The sequence below is a fragment of the Lutjanus erythropterus genome, chromosome 8 (genome assembly GCF_056507025.1).
Source record: "Lutjanus erythropterus isolate fLutEry1 chromosome 8, fLutEry1.hap2, whole genome shotgun sequence".
Taxonomy (NCBI): domain Eukaryota; kingdom Metazoa; phylum Chordata; class Actinopteri; order Lutjaniformes; family Lutjanidae; genus Lutjanus; species Lutjanus erythropterus.
The window spans coordinates 3,916,907-3,937,711 of NC_139324.1; positions in this window are offsets into that span (position 1 = coordinate 3,916,907).

Genomic DNA, 20,805 nt, shown 5'->3' on the forward strand with positions numbered 1-20,805 from the left:
CAACATATTTTAGTACGTAAATAAATATGTATAAACAAATGGCCTGGATTCATGCATGCACACCCACAGGCATGCACACACATACATGCAAATGTACAATGCGCGCAAAAATTCACACGCACACAGACCTTTTGAAGTTGAGCTCAGAACACGGTGTTACACATTCAATCCTAAATCTGTTTGCTCAGTTTTTGTGTTTACTGATCTGTGCCAATTCTTTATCTCCAATCCAAAGTGGTGCCAAAAAGCTTCAGGCATAAATCCTCCACAAGAATGAATAGCCCGCTGTTGGCATGGCGTAATTGTCCAACCATGTGTCTCTCTAAAGGGGCTAAATGAGGCTGGATGATGCTCTCAGTGGGAGGAAATGAAATAAATGTCTGGACAGGCTTTGATTTTTTTTCTGTAGGGTGATAATAATGTCCGCACAGGTGAAGTGTTTGTATATATGTAGGGTTAAACGCAATATGGGAAAAAGTACTGAAAATCTATACTTAAGCAGAAGTATTGTTACATGACTGAAATAATACTCAACCACAAGTAGATGTTGATGTTTACAGGAGAAATCTGCAATATGTTTACTGCAAGAAATCATTAAATGACCATGAAAGAGGGAGAAGTCCACATACAGAGGTGGTGGGGTTGAATGAAGTGTCAAACAAATACAAGACAAACTCCATAACCCCAAACATAGTCTTACCCTAACCTAACCTAAGAACTTTTGGTGCCTAAACCTACCCAAGTATTTTTGTTTTCTAAACCCACCCAAGTAGTTTAGGTGCCTTAACCAACCCACATATTTTTGATGCCTAAACCTACCCAAGTAGTTTTGTGCCTAAACTTACCAAAGTATTTTTTTTTTGGCTCCTAAACCTACCAAACTAGTTCCTACACCTATCCAAGTACTTATGGTGCCTAAAAAGCAACCTTTTCACAACACTAACCACCTTTAAAAGGCTTTCTGACAGAAAAGTCTCATACAGCTGCTAAAGGGTACCTTAATCAGTAAGAGACACCAAGGGGCGTGATAAAGCAATGTTCATAGATGGGTAGAATGAGATGAGAATGATGTAGATGCTAACAGCGTCTTGTAGTGATTTAATATTGGAGTCAATGTATGGCCCAGTGTGTCTGTATGAGATACTGGAGGGGTGTGACAAAATGTCACTATTTGAAGAGTAGGAATGAGAACAGGTTGAAATTTCTCTGCAGCTATATGCAGAGAAGGGTGTTATGGGTAACTGTAGGTTTCAGAGGAGCTGTGTGCACATCTGAGTGTCAAGCATCCTGACCAGTTTAACTTATGTCAGTAGCTTGTAAAGAAAAGAACACTGCTTGTGTGAGTGAAATAGTATAGAATCTATATCATGTGTTGGAGTGAACGTGTTCCCTGTACATCACACATGTGAGCCTGACTTATTTCTCCAATCTCTGGGAAACACACCCCCAAGCTGAATTGCAACCTCATTAAAAGAACATGATGCAATTTGGATCAAATGTTGATAAGAAGCCACATTAGCTCGCCCATAAGGGACCCATCCATAGTGATACCGCGTGCATTGTGCCAGGCACGCTATGTACTCCCGGCTGTGTAACCACATCAATTGAGGGGCAATTCAGCCTTTCCTGCAGGACGATTTAATCCTCATTTTTCAGGAAGAGTAGAGTGCTTCCTCCTGCAAAATCTAATAAGCTGTGTACTGCTCCAAGAACTACCTCACCACGGCAGCAAGCTTAGATATAAGACCAAATAACGATCAAAGGCCAAACTTGCTGGGCTTCCAGGGGAAAGAAAGGAGAGTGCACTGGAGCTTAACCTGTGGCTGTGTGTATCACTATCCACATGTTTTCTTGAATCGCACGAGTATTTGTCATCCCACAGCCCTTAAAATATGGATTTAATTAGTGAGTGACTGAAGGAGGATTAATGCTTGTCACGATTTCGACTGTTAAAGCTTTAATATAGGGCTGCAACCAGCTATTATTTTCTTTGTCAATTAATCTGTTGATTATTTTCCCTATTAGCTGTTTGGTCTAGAAATTGTCAGACAATGTCAATCATTGTTTCCCAAAGCCCTGCTATCACAGAGTCTCATGTGTCATCTGTCTATAAGCAGACTTGGTACGGCCTGTATCCAACTGATTTTTATTCATATAATATTCAGGCAGGTGTGTTTTATTGTGGCAGTAATGCAATTGTAGTGTCAAGCACTCTATCAAGCACTTTCAAACTTTGAAAATACTATATTTTTTTTAATGTTTTCATGGATTTCCTAACCTGAAACGCCAAATGTTTTGTTACACAGAACTGTCTGAGAAGCTGTCCTTTAAATCTATTTGGAAAAGGGCAAGCACTTAAAAAAACACTTGAGAGGTGATTGGATGAACCATCTGTCGGTCTAACAAGCTAACTTTGACTTTGGCAAGAGTTTGATCTGACTGGTTGATCAGGAGAAGAGCAGAAACATATTTTCCGTCGAGAAAAGCCTTTCTTTGTCGTCTGTCGTCACACCTAAAACCACGCCCGTGGCTGCCAGTTGTCCCTCTTTCGAGGCTGATTGGCTGCACCACTTTTGGTGCTGACACAAACGGATAACTTGAAGCCTGGCAAGATGGATTCTCTTGGGATCTTGCAAATCCAACTGCCTCGCAATATAATGGATTTCCAGCCCTTTCAGCTACTAACAGTTACTGTACGCCTCTGTATGAGTCACAGAGGGGCTGTGACAAATAATGTGGCAAATTGGGAGTAAGGCCGGGCTGAAATTCACATATCGTCCTTTTAAGAAAAGCAACTTATTTTCACAAGAGAAGGCTAAATGTCATGGCCTTGTGCCCGTTTCTTGATCCACTCACTGCAGTTTTCCACTCTGCGCTGTGGCTCTGATTATGTCACTTATTCTCCAAGCAAAATGAACACTTGTTTAAAGAGGTTTAAAACAATTAAATTGCCAGCTACTGAATCGTCAGCCATGCTGCTCAGAGGCAGAGCCCATGCCAAATGCCTGTGTTCTCCTCTCTGTCTTACCCACTCTTCTAATCTCTTTCTTTTTTTCATATTCACACCGCTCTCTCCTGCTTTCACCACTCCCACCTTACCATATCTTCACTTTCTCTCTCCCTACCTCTTTCTCTCCTCTCTCATTATCGCTCTCTCTCGTGCCTTGACCTGGACTTGTTCTCACTGTTTTAGTATCGATTAGAAGGCTCCCCCTTGGGTGTGGGCCTGCCTGTGTCTGATCTAACGGAACCAAGATTTGTTCACATTTCTTCTCGCACGACGTGACAGGATTTTCTTCACAACGACTCAGCACCTGATGTTGAGTTCCCTTTATGAAAGCCCACAACCATCTGCTTCCTTTCAATTAGACACGGAACGCATGGCATTTCCTTCACTTGATTAAGCTTCAGTTTGTGTATGTGTGTGGAGGAGACGCTGTAAACCGTGTGGAAATGTGTTTGGATTCCTAATAGAGATGAATGCAGAATATTTGTGACTATCAGCCTCCACCTGCATGTCGAGTTCAGTACCTGGATAACACCAATACAAATGTACTGTGTGCAGAGGTAGGAAGTAACTAAGTACAAATACTTTGCCACTGTACTTTAGTACAGTTTTCAAGTATCTGTACTGTAAAACAGGCTCATTACTTTTAAATGCTTCTGATATAATTATTGAGTATTTTTATCATTCATCATTCCCCAACATCAAGACCAACTTCAGCATAAATGGATGGTACAATAACTTATAGAAAAGAAGATTTCTTGGTGTATCACTCAGTGTACATCATATATACTAACTACAAGATACATACATATAACTACAAGAAAATTACATAAAAAGTCATAACAAAACAAAAAAGATGTGAAAAGACAAAAACAATGCCAAAGACGTAAAAAGACAAAAATGACGTAGAAGATGTAACAAGACAAACATGACATTAAAGACGTAATAACAAAAATGTACAAGGACAAAATATTTAACAAGATAAAAATGACATAAGGAGATGAAAAGGTCATAATAAAATAAGACATAACAAGATGAAAATGACATAAGGAGATGAAAAGGTCATAATAAAATAAAACATAACAAGACAAAAACAACGTAAAAGACATAATGAGAAAAAAATGTCATAAAAGACATAACGACTAAAATGTCAAAAGACCTAAAAGACATAACAAGACATAAACAATGTACAATGTAGAAGACGTAACAAGATGAAAATAATATTAAAGATGTAACAAGACAAAAACGGTATATGAAGATAAAAATCAATCAACAAGACACAAAAAGGACATAAGGCTGAAAAAGACTAAAAATGAAAAGGGTGTAACAAGACAAAAACAAAGTAACAGATGTAACAATACTAAAACAATGTAGGAGACATAAGACAAAAATGACATAAGACAAAAGATGGAACAAGACAAAAAAAGTAACAAAACAAAAATTACGTAAAATGTGTAACAAGACAAAAGAGGAAAACTTTAACTTTTATTTTTTCATACTTTACTTGAGTAAAGAAGTTGAACTAGTATTTCTGTCTTTTTTATACAAGTGTCTACACTTGTGCTAAAAAGACTGAGTGTACTTTTGCCACTTCTGCTTGTGTGTGTTGTAGTGCCACATTTGGCATATTCATATTTTATTTTTTCATTTATGATCAGGGACAATGCACATTAATCAGTGTCACTATAAATGTGCCAGTGTTCAACTGTTGTCCCCTGGCCACATGTTAAATTAGCCAATAAAACTGCAGCAGCATGACTATTTTGTTTCATGTTGACGTGCCTTCGCACACAAACCCCAACACACAGCATCCCTCTACAACCACAACACTTCTCCACACAGACTTGAGTGCGAAAAATTAAAGGCCGGCCGGGAGAAAATGCTTGACGGCAGAGCAGGAAGCACTGCATTAAAAATGTAAAGCTTTTGTGGGATGATTGCATTTGCTCACAACAAGAAAGGATGGTGACACATGTTTTGCATTAAGAGAGGACAGATATTTAAGTCTACTTTAAAAGGATGCACATTCATTGGACTACAAGTAATGCTTTCTAAAAAAAAAAAGGAGCTATACTTTGGAATAAAAGGTACAAGTTTTGTGGAGAATAGATAGAACACCAAGGGTACTGTCTGACAGATAAATACTTTGAGATGTATAAGCTGCTTCTTTGGAAACAAAGGTGATTTAGTCCAATTTCTATGTCAGCTCCTTAACTATTAATGTTCCCATATGAGGCACATTAAAACAGTGGTAGGAAACTGCCTGCTTTCAACCCTGCTTCCTAGAATTTGCATTTGTACATTAAGTTGTTTTCATAATTATATTGTGGTGACAACATAATTGATGCCTGCATTATGTTTAGAGACGACGTGAGTGAAACAGTACATTTACACAATGGCCTGGAGTCACAAGGAGGTGGATAGGGTGGATGACGGACCTGCAAAGTCCACAACTTTGACCCCATGCCTCGATCGCAAGTGACTGAGATGTGTTTTTCACTTGCACGTCTCATGCGGAAACACTTTCATTTTTATCAGTGCTGTCTGCCCCAGCTCGGTGCTTCTCGCATCCCAGCTGCACCTGCTGGGGGTAAATGCAACCTGAAGTGTTTATTTAGTAAGGGTTTTTTGACAATATGCAACATGAACTTGGTGACGAGTAAAAATTTTTTTTGTCCATATTTTGTAAAATAGGCCAAGCTCACAGGCTTGAGATTAGCTCAGTTTGATCCCATAGACTCTCCCTTCTCTTTACCCAGGAGTTGGTAAGCAAGACATGGGAACTTCTTGAACTTTTTCTGCATTTTTTTCATGGGCAAACTATGCATTATGCAGCTATGCAACCAAGAAATATCAGACTTGAACCTGTTTACCCTTGTAAAACAGTTACAGTTTGGTTAGGCTTAGGCAACAAAACTACACAGTTAGGTTTAGGAAAAGATCGTGGTTGGGGTTAAAATAAGTACATTGTGCATGTTACTTGATGGAAGTGACATAACTTATGTGGTGGAAATCAGGTATGCAATGTAACTCATGTTTCTTGAAGTTCTAAAAAAACTATGTTGACTTTGGATTTCACACGGCAGCCCAGTTCCCTGGTTGAAAGTCCTGTTTCTCCTTTGTCATACCACAACCAATACAGGTTGCCACCTAACAATAAACATAAATATGGGTTGTAACCGGTTGATTCCATCAAGCATGGCAGATCTGCACCACGGTTCCGAGCCGTCCTCCGCAAGGCTGCAAGCCCCACCAGCAGTGTTTCAGAAGCATTTCAGCAGTGGCGTGTTTTGCCTGCCTGACTATGTTTACTTGCTTAGATTTTGTTGATTAGGTCCTCTTTCCTGATGTGACGCAGTCATAATGCAATGCAGTTGCACCTGGTCGAATTTAGACAATTGGTTGTTTGCTTTGTTTTCCTGGTGAGATATATATATACATATATATATATGTATATATATATATATATATATATATATATATATATATATATATATGTATATATATACATATATATATATATATATATTATAAATATGACATGCAGGTTAAGAAGCATAAGTCGGGATTTAGCAACATAAGTTGTTAAGCCCTGACTGGGTATACTAGCACGGGTGAAGAGCCCAGATGCTGACTCCTAACAGGCTAGCTAGCTAGCTTAGCTAGCTTAGCAAACATTAGTTGCTTATAAGTCACAGACCTGACCAGCAAATGTATCAACTAACTTAATTTAGCCATTGCTAGGTAGCCATAAGTCTTCCCAGCACGTTAACAGTCTCCATCTAGACAACAAATCAGTGTTGAATTTGGGAAAGGGTCAGGTAACGTTAGTTAGTGTTAGCTGTTAGCTAGTAGCTGGTGGGCTTCAGTGTTTTTACAGCTGCGGAGTTAACTTTAGCGGTTAACTGGCAGCTAATGAAGGGAGGCTCAGCTCTGCTCCATTTGTAAATATGACTTGGTGTAACATTTTCTCATAGTTCAGTACTGGTTATGGACTATCATTGGTGTGTTTGCACTGTAAGTGAAGTTAATATCCACTTCATGTAGGTGTGTCTGAGTTTAGTGCAGCGTCTCTGGAAAACACAACATCATGTCCCTCCAGTCACCGCCCCCCCCCCCCCCCCCCCCGCCCCCCCCCCATGTCTCAGCGACATCTTCCCAATGAGCAAACGCTCTCCATATGACGTCGCAGCGATGCAACTTTATTCACTGTGCGTGTGCTATCTGGGTAATGTCAAGGAAAGATTGTAATTTCGGTCAAGTCATTGTTGACTTTTGAATAATGGTGTAGCCACTATGATTGTTTTCTGCCGAAATAGGTGATCTACTCAATCCAAATTAACTACAATGGCAATAAACATTTTACTGTTACGTTCAGTATCAAAACTTTTGTAACCTGGAAGGTATGTTAATTAACATTTCCTCATGATGTTAATTAAAAAAAAAATACTTAGGTCTGCATTATGTTTTTGCTGTTGAAATTAGTTGTGTATAAACATAATGTCAAGGAAACATGGCTGCTTTTTAATATTGCTGAACGACAACACTGCTCCTCTGCTGTGTCGACAGGACTGTTTCAAACTTCAAGCAATGTTTAAGATGATATGTGTAAAGTAACTGTTGATGCTTCTGTCTGAATGGACACTATGCTTTACATAGTTGGACATAGCGTCCATTCAGAGTGTCTATTAGCACTTCAGTGGTAAACTGTACCTTGCGCTTCCAACTTCCCCTCTGTAAAATGATGTCTGTCTCCCACTATTGTTCTCATTGATGTTACATTTTTGCACCTCCCTGTTGAAAAAGATGAATGTGGCTGTCTGGTTAAAGAAAATAATAAAATGTGTTAGATTCACTGTATATCTTTAGAAAGCAATGATATAACTTGTCACATTAATAAAAGGTGGAAAGCAGCACAGGATTGTGAGGCAATTGAAAGGGAAAGAGGTACAAAGAGGAGAGATACTGTAATTGGAAAAGGTGCCTTTAACAAAACCAAACGTGCTGGCTGTACATACATACATTGTACATACTACAGAAGTGTAGAAGTAAATACAGAGGTGGCTAAACTGTAGTTTTTGTTTCCCATGTTTCTCCTAATTGCTTGGTTGATACAGATTCGACCGTGTCAAAAAATCATGTAAAGTTAATGTAAAAGAAAAAGTTTTCTTCTAAAACACATTATACATGGTAGAAAATAGTTGCTGAAAACATGAAAAGACTGAGTAGCAGCGATGTAGTACTGAATTGTGGAGTGAGACCGTTAAACTTTTTTTTGTTTATGATTCCTGTATTCAGGATTTTTTGGCCGACCTGAAACATGGCTGAGTGACGTGCCATGGTCATGCTGTATAAGCCCCACAAACCGACCCACGAGCGACACTGCATCCCCCTCCCCTCCCCCTCCTTAACACTAACACACACTTTCAGTAACTTTCAGCTACTCTCTCTGCTCTCCCAAATCAGCCCAGCAGTTCACTTCAGCTCACTTCAGTTCCAATAACCCCACACTGAAGAAAAAAAAAAAACATCCTGTCATTGTCATTTTTCAAATCATTCAAATTTGGCTGGCTATTTCTGTGATGTGACAAACTTATGCGGTAGTACTCATTGGTGCAACTTTAGTATTGGCTGCAGTCATTAAAAGCACCACTTGCCAAAATATTTATGTTAACAATGGTACAAATAATCATGCCCTGCATGATTTAGATGTTTCCCTGCTTCAACACACCTGATTCAAATGATCAGGTTGTTATCAGGCTTCTGCAGAGGCTTGATGATGAGCTGATCATGGGACCAGGTCATTGTTTTGCAAGTCACAAATAAGTCTCAAATCTTTTTATTTATTATTATTATTATTATTATTATTATTATTATTATCATTATTATCATTATTATTATTATTATTATATAAACCATCGACAGATACACAGAGCATCACAAATAAGCAAAAGAAACCTTATGAAAAGAAATATATATATACACACACACACACACATATATATACATATATACATACAAATATATACCCACATATATACATATATACATACATATACACATACATCAACAACAAAACAAATAACAACAATAATTAAATAATATCATTGTCATCCTTCTAAACTTGGCATTAATCTATTCCATCTTTTTTCATATTCATTCAACTTCCCCTGCCATGTAGCAATAATGCCTTCTAACATAAAGTAATGTTTTAAAAGAGAAAGAAAACAGGGGGATGTCAATCGCTCTTTTCCCTTCAATTCAAAAATAAATCTTTTACCTAATAATATAATAGTATTTAAGATGGTAGGGCACCCATTTCTTAATTCACCAAGAATTATTGTTTGAGGGCACATGGTTAAAAAAAGTGATCTTGATGCAAGCCATCTTTTGAGAGTTGCCCAAAAAATCGCCACATGAGGACAGAACCAAAATAGATGTAATATAACTTCAATTTCAGATTTACAGAAACGACAGTTTCCATAATCTTTCTTGTGGGCAATATTTTGTATGGAAGGTTTAGTTGAAAATATTGTGACTTGGAATCTACAACTGCTTCATAAATTAGATTATATACCTGTCTCCATGGCAATGGAATATCAAATATCTCCTCCCAGTACAACTGAAATTTGTCTGGCTTGTCATTTAAATCACATGGCCTCAAAAAGAATTTATACATAACAGCATTAATCTTTTTTCTTTTAAGCCAAAGACAGTTTTTCATTGAAGGTTGACACACCAACAGTTTCCTTCCAGCATTTCTCATTTTATTTCTCCATGCCAAAGGCACTGCAGCTATCAATTGATAATATTCAAATTATGAACAGAGCGCTCCAAATTTTTTACAAAATAGTTCATATGAATACATATTACCATTCACATCCGTTATATCATTTATAAAAAATAATGCCTTTTTGAACAAATTGTTCCCAAAAGATTGGTAATCTGTTTAATAATATATTGGAATTAAACCATAAAATTTGCTGCAAAATGGCATCAATGGAGTCTGGTGGAAAATACTGGAAGTGCAACAAAGCTTGAACCATGTCTTCAAAAAAGGGTGATAAATTGATGAAGATCTTTTGTATATATTGAAAATGTTTTTTTGAGATCTGGACAAACGGAAAAAGTTTATATTTAAATATTGGATGAATGTCACAAATAAATCGTGAAGAGTTCCACTCAGGATTCCACTATATTTTCTGTGACCATGATGCTTTTAATGCCAGATTTAATGTTTTAAGATTGATAAACTTAACTCCTCCTTCATCCAAACCATTATACAGATATTTACGCTTAATTATTTCTGGTTTGCTATTCCATATAAAATGAAATACAACTTGATCATATCTTTTGTAAAATGTTTCATCAGGGGATGAAAGAGACATTAACAGGTAGGTAAATTGAGAGGTACACAACGAATTGACAAGGGTGACTTTACCAAATAAGAATAATGTTGTTGATCTCCATGGACATAAGATCTTATCCATTTTTTGAAGCTTACATTCAAAGTTAGTTTTAACAAGTTCATTCATTTGTTCTGGAATATGAATACCAAGTACATCTATTGGTCCATCTAACCATTTAAGTGCTGAATTGCATGGTATTGTAATGTAGATGTATGTAAAGTACTATCTAATGTAGAACCATGTAAAGAACCTATTCACAAAATAATACATTTATCATAATTTGGCTTCAAACCAGAGAGAGTTGCAAAACTATCCAAATCCTCAAGGAGGTGACAAAAGGAAAACTCTTTGATTGAATATTTGATTCATGTCCATAACTATCTAAACCTTTAATATGAGTGTTATTTCTAATTTTAATCGCTAATGTTTCTATTACCAGTAAGAACAAATAAGGGGATAGAGGGCAACCCTGTCTGACACCCGTAGATAATAAAAAACTTGGTGATAGATGGCCATTATTTATAATTTTACTTAATGGATTATTGTATAGCACCTTGACCCAACTTATCAAAGAGCTACCAAAATTGAAAAAGTCTAAACATTTATAGATGTACTCCCAACTCACTTTATCAAAAGCCTTTTCTAAATCAGCCACAAAGATTAGACCGGGTTTTTTAATCTTTTTCATACAATTCAATAATTTCCAAGAGATGCCTGATACTATCTCCAATGAATCTTCCCCTCGATTAATCCATTCTGGTCTTTGTCCACAATATCATGAATTACTTTTTTAATTCTAGAGGCAATACATTTAGCTAGTATCCTATTATCACAACACAATAAAGTTAGAGGTCTCCAATTTTTTAATTTAATTGGACCCTTGTATTGACCATTTGCCTCTTGTTTTAAAAGAAGAGAGATCAAACCGTCCTGTTGAGTGCCACTCACTTTACCAATCTGAAATGAACAATTGAAGCATGCTAGAATGGGATCTTTTATATAATCAAGTCTCAAATCTTTGCACTCAAGTACCAAGTTAAGTCCTAAGTTCAGATAGTCAATGTGCTCTTCACCAACTGTAATGACATTTTGCTTGCGAGTTGGTCTGTAATTTTCGACTCGCGTGTTTTGAATATTACAATTTGTTTCTGGTGACCACAGCATAGTTTTGGTCAACACTGCAGGTCTGACAGTTTGACTTGAGTTTTGGAAGTCTTTGTTGGAAACCAGAGCCAAAATGGTTGCCACCTGGTCACAATATATGTTGTATTACAGCAAAAGATAAATTAAATTGATCTGCAGTGTTAGTTGATCATGATTCTCTCCTGTAACTTCATTGGATGCTGTCAGCCTGGTTAAAAAAAAAAAAAGTGGATCTGGGAAATTAAGCGTCGACTTGCTAAGAATGAAGAGTGTTAAAGTTTGTTGATTCTGGAAATGAAGTGACGTTAACTGATTTGTAGCACTTTTTAAATAACAGACTTTAATCTTAGGGCTAAGGGGGAAGGTATCAAGTGTTTTCAAGTCTAAAGACTCAAGTCCAAGTGAAATCACATGTCAGTGGTGTTAAAGTCCAAGTCTAAGTTTAAGTCTTTTTTGATTTTGTGAAGTCTTGATACATGAAATTTGTCGATTTGTCGAGTCCACACCTCCAGAGGTCATTCCCTAAATAAAGTTTTGTAGTTGACTTTCCAATAAGTCAAGTGAAGTAAAGAGAAAAAAGTATGAGCGAACAAGCTGTGAGCACAATGAAATGAGTGAACAAGAAACACAGGGAGCAAGAGAAACAAAACTTTATTTTCTATTTGTTTCATTGCAGGTTTCATTGCTGTAAAATGCTTGGCAGATTGTTGCTCCTCTGGAGACAGGTACTCTGCAGATCTCACTTCTCCTTTCCATCTCTGCCTGTCTCCACTCATTACATCCATCCAAACAACAGGGTTGTGCAACAATAAAAACAAAGAACAGCAGGCAGACTCTCGTTTTGTCCTTGTGTGTGAAAATCGCACCTTACAAATCACTGTTGATTGTCTGTTTTAGTTAGTGCAAACATTGTTCTGATTATCATCGTTTTTCAGATGAGCCTGACATGCAAAAAAGATCCAAACCAAACCACTTCATGGGTTTTGGATAGAAAACTGCGATGACTAAGAAAATCGTTGCCTCACTCGTAGTTCATCTATGTTGTAACTAAACGGCTGAACAGTCCAAGTTATTTTCTGGTATTTTTTAGATGTTACCAAACACCTTTACCTTCTTGCTCTTTGAAAAGAAAAGAAAAAAAAGAAGAAGACTCAACAAAGGCCTAAATACAGGTTAGTGAAAAGAGCTGTGTGTTTGGCTGTATTGACATTTACAATGAGTAATTACAGAGGAAGTTAAAGACAACAGAGAGTTTTACCATCAAAATGAGCATCAATTATAATTGTGTTCATTCTTAGAACCATATCCTTTGGTAAATGTCTCTTTTTGAGTATAAAATTTATATTTTTTCTTTTAATAACCCTACAAGTAGCTTATATACACTCATCCTTACCCAAAGAATAATAATGATTCATTAGCAGAAGTCACAGAAGTGTGGTCTACTTTTTTTTGAGTGACAAAAAGTGTGTTTTAGCACTGCAGACAGACCTCCCTGTGTTTTGTGAAGAGGACCCAGACCCCTGGTTGGGAACCTTTCATTCATTCATCATCTGTAACCACTTATCCTTGAAGCAGGAGGCGAGGTACACCCTGGACAAGACACCAGTTCAATGCAGGGCTGTGTGTTCACATTTACACCTATGGAAAATTTAGAGTCACCAGTTAGCCTAATTAATGCATGTCTTTGGACTGTGGGAGGAAGCCGGAGTACCTGGAGAGAACCCACGCAGACATTAGGAGAACATGCAAACTGCGCACAAACCTTCTTGCTGTGAGGCAACGGTGCTAACCACTGCACCACCATACGTCCATGTTTTATTTCTCTGTTTTTGCTGTCAAACAATGAAGCAAGTAAGAAATAAATAGAAATAGATTTGACTGTGGTGCATATACTACCTGTTGATCAGCAGTCACAAAAATCATAAAAATATTTTATGATGATGCCATGTTAAATATAGACTAATGACAGCTGAGAAACAGAGAAATGTTCTCCTAACTTTACTTCGTGTTAATTATTCCTGCAACTTGTGGCACTGTTTTAGTCGTATTCCAATGGATCTTACTAAATACTACCTATTACATTTTTAAAACAGCCTTGTTACTCATATTTGAGGAGAATTATTGCTTATTTTTATTTTGCATCATTGAGTGCTGCCTTCCGAACATCAAGCTGATTTCAAACTAAATAAATGGCACAATAACACATGGAAAAGAATCCTTGGTCTATCCATCAGTGCATATCACGCCGACTGTCATAACAAGATGAAAACGTAAAAGACATAACAAGATGAAAGAGACAGAGCCTCAGCTGCAGACAAAAGGCATCTGGTAGATCTGTCAGCTACTTGTGAGCGACTTTTTAGCGCTGCAGGACTAATTTTTAGACCCAAGATGGCACACCCTGATTTACAGATCTTTAAGAACCAGCTTCTGCAGAGGGCTGAACAAAAGTTTTTTTTCTTCCTGTAGAGTCGAGGGAATTTTCTAAGAAAAGGGGCTTAATTAATGTTGCTGACATTAAAAATTCATTTGCACATCGTAACGAGATCAATGCTCATTATTTGCAGTATTGCTTGTTTTATTTTGTTTAAAGTTAGAATGGTTTGAGTTTAACAGTCTTTGAAATATATAAATATGATGTAAGGTTCAGTTTGCTTTCAACAGACACAGTCTGTATACTATAAATGTCCGTTAGAGGGCAACTTTTTACTTTTGAACTTTGATTACATTTCACATTTAATTAAGTAAAGAAGCTGAATCAGTACTTCAGAGTCATTTTTCACAAGTGTCTGTCCTGAGGCCCAGTTCTACGAGGGTGCGAAAGCATGCACTGCACCCCCAGTTCAGTCTTTTTGCACCCTCAGTTGAAATTTGAATAACAAAGGTCACACATCTGTGGTGTCCGCAGCCGTCCGTACACGCGCCCGCAGGTTGCTGGAAAGGAATGACACCGTACTCACTCACTAATTCTTCCAGCTGTGTGCCAGCCTGATCTGTTTATCAGGGACCACAGTCAAACCCTAGCACCTATTTAATTTCTGTTGCTGCTCCCACAGTAGAAGCTAGTGCACCCCCACTAATTTCAGATGCACCCCCAGTCATTTTGTTCTGGAACTGGGCCTGGTGTCTGTCCATTCCCTCCACTGGTGTTTCAGAAAATCCATATGTAAGGAGTTTAAAGCCTTGGAACCAAACGACCCAACTTTAAGACAAATTGTTACTATGAAAACATTTGATGTGGAGCAAAAAATAAGATTGGAAAATGAAAGAATGGCATAGGTACAAAACTGTGTATATTAGTATTTTAAGAGTGAAGAAACTACCCATCCCACAATCCATTGAGATTGATACCACTCCTTCTTAAATTTAACCTTTGTCACATAGTTTGTGTTGTTTGTGTATGTTATATCCACTGCAGTGTAACAACATTATTAGTAGCCACCTAGTTAGCCAGCCAGCTAGTGAAACTAATGAGGGTAGGAACCATTTCCATGGTAACAGTGAGCTCCGCCAATCACAGACCTCGCTGTTGCACTTCAGGACTGTGGGTGGCTGAATTCTTCTCCAAGACATTGTGAATATAATGTGCTTTTCTTCAAACAAGGTTGATATCATACAGACTTGTGTCTACAGGAGCATATACCAGTGCTTGGGAATCTCACAGCTCAAGTTCAGTCCACGCTGAATGGTTACGACATTATGATTGATAATCTAAAGCCTCTATTCAGAAAATGAATGAGATTTTTCTGTTGAGCTCTCCTACAGAGCAGTGATGAACGTACCATTTGGTGACTTCAGAAAACTGAACAGCATGTTTGGGGTTTTTTTGTGTTTCCGCCATGGTGTAGTCGCACTTTTTTACTGCAGGCTATCTCTGAGGAGCGACCCCTTTCACAATAAATCCATGAGCCGTTGTTAAAAAAAAAAAATGCTGGTTGGAGCAGTTGTGGTGAGAATTAGCAGAAGCGGCGGGTGGCAGTCGCTGAAGAGCAGCCGCAGTCACCAAACACTGTTACTTCATGTGTTCTCTGCCAGACAAAATCCACGCAAGCATGCACACACTCACACACACACACACAGCCTAACGCCAAAAGGTCACAGAGGTTTTGTTTTCATCATGAGTGATGTCAATGCTCTGTCACCCTCAGCCATTTTGAAAGTGTTGCGATACTGAGCCTCTCTGTTTTAGTGACACTTTGGTCCCGAAAGAGCCCTCAGGCTCTCAGGCTGAAAATGTATCTCTCTGTATTCAACCTACAGCTCACCAGGACAGTTCTGTCTGCAGGCACTTAGGGGGCAGAGTAGGGGACATCTCTCTCTGTCTCTCTCTAGTTTTTGTATCTTTTACAACCACAGAGAAATGCTCCACTTGTAGCAAAACTATAATTCATCTGTAAAATAGATTTCAGGATGAAGCCTTGTCATGTGAATGTCAAGTGGCAAAAAAAAAAACGAATGAAATGAACAGGAGACAAGAGTGCCACCGTAATGTTTTTTTTTTTTTTTTTACCCCCAAGGCACTTTTCATGGATTCTACATGATAGCTGTGCAGAGGTTTTAACAGTGTGAGTTGACTGTGACTTAGATGAATAAGAGGTGTGTAAAAACCACATTCGAAGAAGTGAGATGTGGAGAACTGATGGTCTGCAGGGAATAAAAGAAAAGGAATGGATTCAAGAATCCCATGCATGTTGCTCACTGATTAAAGAAGAATTTTTAAATATTTTGCTTATCCTGCAACATTCTTCTTGCTCAATTAATTGCTGTTACGTAAGTACAAACTATGCAGGGTCTCCCCCCCAAAAAAATGAGTAGAAAAAATGAAAAAAACACTCTCAATCATCATCCACGACCCACCAGAGGTGTGTGGTGGTGCTACATGCACAGAGACCCTGCCCTCCACTGGTACACTTTAATAACCTAAAATGTCAGTATTTGAGCTCCCAACTAGGGTTGGCAACCACTGACATTTGAACTGATACAGTGTCAGGATTTCAGTACCCAATGGTAGCTTTTTTCTGCACTTTACACTCTCTATAATAACAAAAATGTAAGTCCAAACTTCTCCATTGCAAGATTGTCATTTATTTACGCACCATAAAATCCTTCCTTCTCCTGTCTCTACAACCTGTCACCAGGGCAACGCAGTATCACAGTAAAAAGCAGACTTATCTCCAATAAAAAACTTGTCTGACAAGCTAATTATTCACCTGAATATTCATTTAAGTTTTCTCGTCCATTGAGGGTTAAGACGCAGCATTTAAACGCTAGCTGCAAGCGTGCTAACATTAGCTGAAGCTGCTGCGGGGGACTTACCTTTCAGGCAATGAAAAACGACTCACTCTTTACCATTTCAATGAGATGTATTTTGTGTTTGACCTCATCAGATTTCACATTGCATATTGTTGCTTGTTGCTGTCTGGCAAAACTTTTACTTTTAAGTAAATGACAATAAACCTTGTTTTTAAATTAACTGAATGCTGCTTTGTTAAAGTTAGTAGCTGTTTTTAATACTTTTCAATTGTTAAATATTTTTAAAACCCACAAACAGACATAAAGAGTGACCAATGGCATTGATTTATGATAAAAAAACATCTCAGAATGTGGATGTACAAGTTTTGCACCTAGCAACAACGATACTACAGTGAGCGTCGTCTATGTCTTAAGTTTAACCACGCTAGCGACCAATTTTGGCTCGCTGTTACTGACTTACTCAATCTGCTCAGTGACTTGAACAAGCTGCTGCTTTCTCTCTCTTTTTGTGTTAATATCTTATAGTTATACTTTCTTCACACAAAAATATATAAACTTCACTGTTTTGCATGGACATGTTAACTTAAGCTTCTTTTTTGTCCACACAAAAATATGTACAGTTTACTTCTTATGCAAAAAAGTTAACTTTATGCTTTTTAACACAAAAATATGTAAAATTCACACTTTTTAAATATTGACTGCAAGCTTCTGTAGGTTCACCAGCGCCAATGAAGATATGGAGTAAAAAAAAAGCTTATTACCTACTACAGATTGGGGACAGAAGACATGACATAGGAGAGGTGGTTTAGGGGTCCTGAGGGGGGTAATGAGGGATGAAGGTGGTGCTGTGAAATGATAAAGGAAAGAGGGGTGAATGATGAAGAGATGATGGGAGAAATGAAGATCATGGATGCATGGATGTACGATGGTACCCTCAGTGGGAGCACCATCAGCTGGTGAGCTCTAATTTGGATAGAGTCCCCCACTGGTCCCTGTAGTCAAATAAGCAGAGAGGAGGGGAGAAAAGGGGGTTTGGGGTGAGGGATGTGGAAACAAAAGGTGAAAGAGAACAGATGAGGTGTACTTAAGTGTTTTTTGTTCTTCAAGGTGTGGTCTTTACTGCTGAACCTTGTTATAAAACTTCATTAATACACTGACTTCGGATAAATACCTCATACAACCCAACTTCAAAAAACCTAAACTATCCCTTTAAGACAGTGCCCCTTCACCCTTTCAAGATTAACTGTGGTATAATTATCTATTGATCCTGAAGATGCGTTGATTTGTGTCAGAGCACATCAGACACAGACTCATGTTTCCTGTCGATAAGTAACATCACATAAGAACGTCTCTCCCTCCAGGGCAGCGGCAGTCCATCCGTGCAATTACAACAAAAAACAAAGTGGAAAAACTTGCTCCCTCACCCTCTTTATCTATCGATCCCTAAGACACACTGATATCACATGACTGATGGTTTGAGAGACTTGTTAAGGGAGGTTCCTAGATAGCCCTAACCCTCTGTGATTGGCTTTATCCTTTATCACCTATTGACCCAAGTTTGCACTGCCATATTGTTGCTATCTGATGTGGATGGCATAAAACACATGATTCACAACAATCAGCCTCGGATTCTAAAAGAGATTTGTCATATGATAGTCAATTTTCTAGCAAACAGTAACCTGTTTTAGAAAAACAGTGCTCATTTTAACAGCTGTGCATGGTGTAACTACAAAGTAGACTGGCATAAAATGTTGAGAATCTTAAGTTATAATCCTTAATATTAAGTCTTTTGAATTTGGTGACACCCATAGTTACTGATGGAAACTGCATGTGTTTTTCCATTTGTGAGAGAGCACACCTTGAGCAGCTACTTTGCTGAAAATGCAGCAGAATCGAAGCAACTTCTGAAGCTCAGGAAGACCAACTTTAGGCTTTAGTCATTCACAATCTTCCATCCCTCTCTTACTCCTCCTACTCCCACTTAATCAGCTGACTGCAGGCGTTTACTTTTCTCTCTATTAATCCAGTCAGATCTTGCCACGGTCTCCGTCAGCCAATCATTTTGCTGCTGTCAAACTTTAAATCGGTTCTCTCTCTGCACTGTCAGCTGTCTTTGCAGGCAGTTCACTCCCTTTCTTACCCAACATCATCTCATCACCACCACCAGCGGGGTGTTCCCTTTTCTTCTACAGCTTCATCACCCCCTTATGTGCATATGTATATACACCACGATGGAGACAAACCGCCAAAGACTATTCACATTCTTTATTCTTTTATGCATGTGTGAAAAAATTATATATTTTGTCTCTCCTGATTGAAATCATTTTTATATACATGTTTTTACTGCAAACAAACTGTGACAGAAGAGGATTCATTACATTACATTGTTTAAATAAAGAAAAAAAGTTCACTTTTTTGGCATAAGTAGTTTTCCATTCAAGGGTGCAGCACAGTAACACAGAAATAACTGTTGTCGTGCTCACTACCAGTCAGCTCTAACTGGTACTGCATGTGTAATGGACCATAGGGTTCACCTGACGAAGAGATGGAAATGTCTGTCCTGGTCCAACTGATCAACATAATGATCATTACAATGCGACTGTTTTGTTTTCTTTTTTACCATCCAACTGACATTTGTATTGTATTTATTTTATGAATACAAAGCAATGAAATGGACTATTTTCCCTCATCAAAGGCTCTCTCAACAGGCCTTTACATGACAGAGCTTTAACCTGTACCACTTGCTCACTGTTCCCTTGTGAGTCCCGGGTACCAGTGTCTCCGTCGCTAGCAGGCATGACTGTTTCTTGTTATCTGCATCAATTACACAAGGTTGCCTAAGGAACACCAAGTTTCTCTGCCAGATCTCGTTGGCTGGTTTTTGGCGGTCTGTCATAAGCTTCGAGGAGACTATGTTCACCGTTGAAAGAAAATGACTTTGTTTTTCCTGTCATGATTTCATTGTGCAAGCATCAGCAGCAGCCTCAGGTATCAAGTATCACAGGAGTAAAGTCAAAGAAAAAGAAAACAGAATTTGCCTACTGTAGTTTAAAGTTTATCCATATGTTGTCATGTATGAACAGACCTAAGATGAACACTGTAAATAAACTACTTTATCAGTGTAGTCATTTAACACAGCTGTTATAGAGGTACATAGTGCTAACACCAGCTCTCGTATCAGTGAGATAAAGTCACAATAATGTCCTCTAATGAGTCCAACACCAACAGTGAAGGCTACTGTAGAGGGAATTAATGAATGTAAATACACTGGATGGCTACAGCTGAAAAATTACACCCATAAACAGTATTAAAAACGCAATTTGGAATAATACAAAACTCAAGGCTTGTGTGGTATCTATTTTTTCATACCTTCCTGACATTTCTCCAGGGTACATGATGGTATTTTTGTGAAAAAAAAAAAAAGTTAACTCATTACAGTGCTTTGAGCAATTAGCCTTCTTAGACATGTCTTGCAGGATTTAAATACTTAGAATAAAAGAAGATATAGGAAATAAGGACCCTTTTCCCACAGATTCTTGCTGAAGGACCTGATGACACTTGTTGCCGTGGATACCGGTACCTCATTTGGCTGAATGGAGACAATTTATAGACATACCATATGGCTAATAAACTGCTTTTGTTGTTGGAGGATATAATCTCAAAATGAAGTTATGAGGCAACATCTTCATGATTCTACGTTTAGTCATTTAATTATTAGCTTGGAGACCTGGGCTTCAGAGCAGAAATTACCGACCAATTATGTCTTTTCTATCTCCAAACCAAGTTCACTGTTGTAATAAATTTCATTTTATATTTTTATTTTCCATCCATATAAAAACAGTTACTACTTGTATGTTCAGATAAATTTATTCACAATGACTGTATTGAACTATATAACAGAATACCTTAACAGCTGATTACTGACTGCCTGCAGCCAATCACTGCAGCTGCAAGGAGGCGGAGGGGGCGGTGCAAGCTTTATTCAGTGTCAGT